Below are 8,398 nucleotides of genomic sequence, written 5' to 3'. Positions count from 1 at the left end.
CACTTTCTCTGCCCTTCTATTCTGAATGACAATTTTGCTGGATAGAGTATTCGTGGTTGTAGGTTTTGGATTTTCATTACTTTGAATATTTCTTGCCAGTCCCTTACTGCCTGCAGGGTCTCCCTTGAGAAGTCAGCTGATAGTCTAATTGGGACCCCTTTGTACATGATTCTTTTCTTCTCTCTTGCTGCTTTTAAGATTCTCTCTTTATCTTTAATTTTTGACATTTTGATTATAATGTGTCTTGGAGTGGTTCTCCCTGGGTCCAGTTTTTTTGGAATTCTCTGTGCTTCCTGGACCTGTAAGTCTATTTCCTTCCCCAAGTTTGGGAAGTTCTGCTTTATTATATTTTCACTCAATTTTTCAAGTTCTAGTTCATCTTCTTCGTTCTCTGGCAAGCCAATGATTCTTATGTTGGGCCTTTTATAGCTGTCCCAGAGGTTTCTGATCCTCTCATCGTTGCTTCCTGTTCCTTCTCTATATTCTGGTTTGTTGAAATGAACTCTGGATTTTTTTTCCTCACAATCTGTCTCATATGTGGTTTTGTTCCTTTCATTATGAGCGTTTTTCGCTTCTTTCTCATCTTTTTCCAGATCTTTTGTTAATTCTGTAAGCCACCTGATAACAATGGCCCTGAACTGAGCCTCTGACAGGTTTCTTATTTGTTCATCTGTCAGATTCCTCATCTGTTGCCTGGTGAGCTGTGCCACCGGGATTTCTATAGTTGTCTGCCTCATTTTGACAGATGCGTTTTGTTTTCTTGGGCCGGCTATAGGGGGCAGTGCCTGTGTACTCGTCACGACCCAGCGACCGGCGGCAATCCGCAACCTTTCTCGCTGTGCTGTGGTGCTTTGTCGTCACAACCCAGCGACCAGCGCCTGTCCGCAACCTATTTCGCAGCCCTGTGGCACTTTGTGTGGGGGCGGGGGTCCAAGATGGATTCACACAGTTATTCCGCTAGGAGATCGGGATCCGTCCTCCCGCCCCCCTGGGCCTCACTGTTCGAGGCGATGTGGTGGCTGCTTCTCCCAGCGTTGGGGTCGCGAGCTGCCGGGGTTCGACTGCAGCCGGGATTGTTCTCCCTGCTGCTGGGATTGTTCTCCCTGCCGCTGGGGTTGTTCTCCCTGCCGCTGGGATTGCTCTCCCTGCCGCTGTCCCAGGTGCGACCGCAAACAGCACCGCCCCCTTTCGCTCGTCCTACCTGCCCAAAGGGTGCCGCTGGTTTATAACTTCATACGTTGGGCTTCCGTGTAGCTTTATTTTCTGGAATTTCTAGTTATCTTTTGTTTTGAAGTAGTTGTATTCCTCTTTAGTTGTAGAGGGAGACCGAGCGTGTCCGTCTAAGCCTCCATCTTGGCCGGAAGTCCAAAAGTTTCTTCTAGATTTTATTATTTAATCCATTCTGTCTTTAATTCACTTACTTTAATGTGAATACTGATATATGCGGGTTCAAATCTGGGTTTCTGTTTGTGTTACTTGTTCTCTATTTTTTTCTTTTCCTGATTTCTTTTGGATGTGTAGATGATGAATTGAAATCTATATAACTTTATTGATTAATGTAACATCAATAAATGCAATTATAAAAAATTTATCACCCTCTCCTCTGCTTCCAGATTGGAAGTCATACTATTTTCTGCTGTGGTTACCCTAAAAGTTAAAATTATTTTATAATTTATTAAAGTATGGTGTTACTCAAAGCCTTTATTGTCTATCTAAACAATAAAACTGCTTTCAAGCACACAAATTCAATTTATTTCAAACTCTGACATATGCTTTGTTGTTGTTTATTTTGAATTTATATATTTAAAACCCCACAAGGCACTTCTATATTATTTTATGAAGTCAGTGCTCACTTACCCTTAACCACATGTTCACACTTTACTTACACTTCACCTCCTCTTGCATCTCTGATACTCCATGTTGGATCATTTTTTTTCTGACTACAATTTATACTTAAAATTTTCCTTTGGTTCAAGTCTGCCAATCACAAATTCTCCCCATTTTTGTTTGCCTAAAATGTCTTTATTTCAACTTTATTCTTTATTTTGATTCTTCATCTTGGCATAATTTCTTACACAAAAGTCTTAGGAATGCTACAAAGAATTACAAATACCCTCTACCCAGATTCTTTAAAAAAAAAGGAAGATCTCAGTCATTTATTTCATATAACCTGTACCAGGGAGCAGTCATGGATATAATACAGCCAGTTAAACACTCCTTCTTGGTTCTTCAAGCCCCTCATTCAATCCCCAAGCCCTGTGGGCCACACCTCAGAAACACCTCTCAAGTCCACTTCCTTCTTTAGCCCCAACTCCTCAACTTCAGCTTCATTTCCTCCTGCTTTCAGGCTCCTGAATGGGAACTCAGGTTTAGGAACTTCTGAACTTTCACCCTACACCTTTTTACAACTCTATGCCTCCGTAAAATTACTTCTTCTGCCTGAAATCCATTGGGTTGAGAGTATAGACTTGAGCCATACTGCCTGATTTCGAATCCTGACAAGTTTTCTTCATTTACAAAACGGGACCAATAGTACCTAACTTATAGAATTGCTGTGAAGGTTGCACAAGTGATAAATGTAAAGCACTCAGTACCTGACACATAATGAGCACTCAATGTTAGCTGATATTATTTACTACTGCAACTCCATCATCCTGAGGCCCAGCCCAGACCTAGCTCATTTTCTCAGTGGCACTGTCACTCCTTCCTTTGCTCACCCACTGCTTGATCCATGTCTCTGTTGTGGTCCTTTTTACTGCACTATAACATATTCACATAGTCACATATCTGTCTGCTCCATTAGATCTTGCAGGTTATAAAGGAGAGGGACTCTTATCCACCTTTGCAGCTTCAGTGCTCCAGAACACTGTATTTCCTCAATAAACAATTTTCCAGGAAATCATTCTGGGATACCTATGATCCCCAACTATACTATGGAGCTTTCTGACTCTATATCTAAGCACCTTCCTTTCCTAGGCTCCTCTCTGCCATCTACTTGGTAAATCTGCTCTTTCATTTTTTTCCATTTATATTTTCACACTCAAGTTCCAAGAGGTAGTTGAAATGTCCCTTTTCCTATTAGGTCATCTTTGACTCCTCCTTCCCTTCCCAGTTATTTCTAGGTTTGTATCTCTCTGGCATTTGCAGCATCTATCTTTACCAATCAGTTCTCTTTGATGCCTTTTTCCTCTTCTCTACAGATCTTGGCAGAGTGAACCAGTGGCCCTCAATTCCAGCTGTACATTAATCACCCACACACTTTCTTTAAAAGACTAATTTATACAACCACATCCTTAAAGAGTCTTATTTAATAGATTTAGGGCAAAGTCCTAAATTACTTTCTGATAGCTGATGAGCAGCCAGGGTTGAAAACCTCTGTAACAGATACGAAAATTTGTGCAAAAAACTTATAGCCATTCATCAAAGGGTAGACAGTAAAGAAGAGAACTAGAGAGACTTGAAGGAAGGCTCCAGACCCTGTATTCAGTCAGTCACTGCTGGAAGAGGAAGAGGAGGAGGAATGCTTGCCATGCTTATGGTATTTATGCATTTTTTAATGAGCTTTCCTCAGTTTCTTCTGCATCTTCTTATCTATCACCATTCCTGGTCCTACCATGCCAGGAACCAACAAATTCACAGTAGGCATACCAGGGGCAGGTGGTGCATATGGAGGGGGTAGGGACCTGATGTTGGCATCCTTGGTATGCTGGTTGTGGCACAAGATGAAAGTGCCTGGCTGGGGGGAAAGTTGGATTTCCTGGGGGAGCTTCTGGTGGTGGATAGGCAGGATTGGAACCTCCAGGGTACATGACATTAGGGGCATATAGAAGTGGCCCTGGCTGCCTGGCATTGCGATACCACATCAACAGGTGTTTCCTCCAGTGTTTACACCATCACCTGGGCTTGACTCATCTTTCCCAGATTCTTCAAATACAGCATTAACATCTTTGTTTTATCCTTCTCTTGTTGTCTGCTCTCTCTCTCTCTCTCTCTCTCTATATATATAGTCCAACTCCACCTCACTGTTTTAACCTTTTTCAATTAATAAATATCTTCTGGAGAGAACATGAATCTATATAAATATCCTGTTACTCAAAGTTATACTTATTAGTTTTAGTCCATTGATCATTCTTGCTTGAATCAATTATTATTATTATGGCTCTCACACGTGGTGATTTTAAAATTCCATTATTCTTACTACATATATTAGTTGCACTTCTACTGTTTATTTATCTTCATGGAATTTTTGACAGGTGTAACTCTTTATTACAAATCTTACTTATTTCAGTACTCAATTGTCCCAGATTTGTCCATTGGGAAGATCCTCAAGCTGGCTTCTGTGTTCTTTGACGTACACCTATTATTTGTTGAATACTTACATTTTTAAAGTATATTTTATTGATCATATTGTTACAGAACCCCTGGGCTGCTTCAATTGAAAACAAACCTATGGGCTCTTTAGTTAGGGGTCCGATTGCCCGCCGCCACAATTACAACTCTTTTTTTTTTTTTTAATGATTTAATGTGTTTTATTGATTAAATTATTACATTTGTGCCAATTTCCCTTCCCTCTGCTCCCCTCCACCCGGTGGCCCCCCTCCCTCCAGTTGTCCCCCCCTTTTAGATTATGTCCATTAGTTGTGCATACAGTTCCTCCCAATCTCTCTCCGTCTATTCCATTCCCTCCTACCTTGATCCCCAATTCCTATATCATCTCCCTCCCTTTCCCCATTCCCCCTCCCTGTTGACCTCCCCCCAATATGCTTCCCGTACCCACAGTTCCTCTTTCCCTCTCGTTGCCTATTTAGTTTGCCTTTGTTTCATCTCCCTAGCTTCTGTTTTTTTTTTAAACCAGTCCCTTTAACATCTCATATAACAGTGGTTTGGATCTAATGAACTCTTTCAGTTTTATTTTGTCCTGGAAACACTTTCTCTGTCCTTCTATTCTGAATGACAATTTCGCTGGATAGAGTATTCGTGGTTGTAGGTTTTGGATTTTCATTACTTTGAATATTTCTTGCCAGTCTCTTCTTGCCTGTAGGGTTTCCCTTGAGAAGTCAGCTGATAGTCTAATTGGGACCCCTTTGTACATAATTCTTTTCTTCTCTCTTGCTGCTTTTAAGATTCTCTCTTTATCTTTAATTTTTGACATTTTGATTATAATGTGTCTTGGAGTGGTTCTCCCTGGGTCCAGTCTCTTGGGAACTCTCCTTGCTTCCTGGACCTGCAGGTCTATTCCCTTTCCCAAGTCTGGGAAGTTCTCCTTTATTATATTTTCACTCAATTTTTCAAGTTCTAGTTCATCTTCCTCATTCTCTGGCAAACCAATGATTCTTATGTTGGGCCTTTTATAGCTGTCCCAGAGGTTTCTGATCCTTTCGTTGTTGCTTCCTATTTCCTCTCGCTGCATTGGTTGACTGCTTGTTCCTTCTCCATATTCCAGTTTGTTGAAATGAACTCTGGATTCCTCACCTTCTGTCTCGTATGTGGTTTTGTTCCTTTCGTTATGAAAGTTTTTCGCTTCTTTCATATCTTTTTCCTGCTCTTTTGTGAATTCTGTAAGCCACCTGATAACAATGGCCCAGAACTGAGCCTCTGACAGGTTTCTTATCTGTTCATCTGTCAAGTTCTCTATCTGCTGCCTGGTGAGTTGTGTTACCGGTATTTCTAAAGTTGCCTGCCTCATTTTGACAGATGCTTTTTGTTTTCTTGGGCTGGCTGTGGGGGCAGTGCCTGTGTACGCATCACAAATTAGCGACCGGCGCCTGCTTGTCCGCGACCTATTTCGCAGCCCTGCGGTGCTTTCTTTGGGGGCGGGGGTCCAAGATGGATTCACACAGTTATTCAGCTAGGAGACCGGGATCCGTCCTCCCACCCCCCTGGGCCTCACTGTTCAAGGCGATGCGGCGGCCGCTCTCCCCAGCTCCGGAGTCGCGCACCGCCAGGGACTTGGCCACCGGGACTCCTCGCCGGGGTCGCGCACCGCCAGGGGCTTGCGTAGCCGCTCTCCCCAGCTCCGGAGTCGCGCACCGCCAGGGGCTTGGCCACCGGGACTCCTCGCCGCCCGCCGCTCCGGGTGCGACCGCAAACAGCACTGCCCACTTTAACTCTTACCTGCCCAAATGGCACCGTTGGTTTATAACTTCATATGTTGGACTTCCGTGTAGTTTTATTTTCTGGAATTTCTAGTTATCCTTTGTTTTGAAGTAGTTGTATTCCTCTATAGTTGTAGAGGGAGACCTAGCGTGTCCGTCTAAGCCTCCATCTTGGCCGGAAGTCCACAATTACAACTCTTAATACTTCAGTTGAGTGAAAAGAAAATTGTTTATTTAACAGTTACACATATCCTTGCCTCCCCCTTACCAAACCTAGCCAGTTTTAGGAAGGTCAGAAACACCATTTCCCTACTTCCCAAACACAGTTCAGCTTTACCAGTGGCTGCCAATCATTCAATCTGATTGGGGAGGTCCTTTCTGTGCTGTGGTGCCCTCCAGCTCTCAATGCAGAACCGCCGGGATTCTCAGCCTCCTTGAAAACTGCCTTCTTCCTGTAAACCGCGTGGATCTCCTCTCCTTCTCCAGAACCCCTGAGAACACCCACCAGCGAGGGAGACAGCCCCAGAGCGCACCCCCACAAGTGTTCGCAGCTGCCTATATATCCCTGACTGCGTCCTCTGATGCAGTGGGTGTTGCCAACAGTTCTGACCATTCACAGAACCCCACATAGGCTTTGTGTGCTTTCCATACCGTCCCCTGGTTCAAGACTCCTCCCATCCACCTGAGGCCTTGGAAGCATCCAAGCAATTTTGCATAATGAAAGACACCGGCCACCAGCCTCAGGTGTGTGGAGGCATTCTGAAAGCTGCTTCCTTCTCCCCATCCCCCAGCCGCAAACTTTGGGGATTTTTGGACTCCCCTGTTTCTGTAACAATATCATTACAGTTGTACCACCTTTTCCCCCTTTTCTCCCCTTTGCCTGGTAACCCCTTCCCTCCAGCAATAACCCCCATAGTTCATATCCATGGGTTGTGCATATAAGGTCTTTGGCTTCCCCATTTCTTACACTGTTCTTAACATCCCCCTGTCTGTTTTGTACCTATCAGTTATGATTCTTAATCCCTGCACTTTTAGCCCCATTCTCACCCTTCCCCCTCCCAGCTGATAATCCCCAAAATATCTCCATATTTATGATCCTGTTCCTGTTCTAGTTGTTTCCTTAGATTTTTTTCTTAGATTTAATTGATAGTTGTGAATTTGTTGCCTTTTTAATGTTCATAGTTTTGATCTTCCTTTTCTTAAGTAAGCCCCTTTAATATTTCATATAATAATGGCTTGGTGATGATGAACTCCTTTAGCTTTATCTTGTCTGGGAGGCACTTTCTCTGCCCTTCCATTTTAAATGAAAGCTTTGCTGGATAGAGCAATCTTGGTTGAAGGTCCTTGCTTTTCATTACATTGAATATTTCTTGCCAGCCTTTTCTCGCCTGCAAAGTTTCTTTTGAGAAATCAGCTGATAGTCCTATAGGCACCCTTTTGTAGGCAACTATCTTCTTTTCCCTAGCCGCTTTTAAGATTCCTTATCTTGAACCTTTGGCATTTTAATTATGTGTCTTGGTGTGGTCCTCTTTGGGTCTAGCTTATTTGGGACTCTGTGTTTCATGGAATTGTATGTCTATTCCTTTCGCCAAATTTGGGAAGTTTTCTTTCATTATTTTTTCACAAAATTTTCAATTTCTTGCTTTTTCTCTTCTTCTGGCACCCCTATGATTTGGATGTTGGCAAATTTAAAGTTGTCCCAGAGGTTCCTAAGCGTTTCCTCATCTTTTTCAATTCTTGTTTCCTCATTCTGTACTGGCTGACCATTTATTTCTTCCTTATGTTCCAAATCATTGATTTGAACCCTGTTTTTTTTCCCTTCACCATTGGTTTTGTGTAGATTTTTCTTCGTTTCATTTAGAATAACCTTTACCTCTTTCCTTATGCATTTGTCATACTTAAGCATATCTGTTGAATCCCTGAGCATCTTTATCACTAGTGTTTTGAACTCTATGTCTGTTAGGTTGGGTATCTCCTCATCGCTTAGTTCTCCCACTGAAACTTTGATCTGTTCCCTGTTTTGGGCCATACTTTTCTGTCTCCTCATCTTGACAAATTCCTGTGTTTGTTTGCCTTTGTGTGTTAGGTAGAGCTGTCGCACCTGTTATGTTGTAAGGGGCGGAGCCTTAGGTATTCATTATTATAGGCGACCTGTTTTACCACATTGCGATGCTATATGAGGTGGAGGGGTCTGAAAGGGAACAATGCTGCTTGCTCAGCACTCACCCCTTTTCCAGGCACTTCTACCACTTCCATATGGGACTGGCATCTCTCTAGCTGTTGCCCTGGCTGTTTTTCCCAGA

General features: G+C 42.9%; 1 pseudogene; it reads right to left on the bottom strand.

Moving 5' to 3' along the window:
• Positions 1–3,487: 3,487 nt before the first annotated feature.
• On the bottom strand, positions 3,488–3,863 carry LOC149994459 (proline-rich protein 13 pseudogene; annotated as a pseudogene).
• Positions 3,864–8,398: the final 4,535 nt, after the last annotated feature.

This window comes from Furipterus horrens, unplaced genomic scaffold (genome assembly GCF_987537825.1).
Source record: "Furipterus horrens unplaced genomic scaffold, mFurHor1.1.pri manual_scaffold_13, whole genome shotgun sequence".
Lineage (NCBI taxonomy): Eukaryota > Metazoa > Chordata > Mammalia > Chiroptera > Furipteridae > Furipterus > Furipterus horrens.
This window is presented reverse-complemented; position numbering and strand designations above follow the sequence as displayed.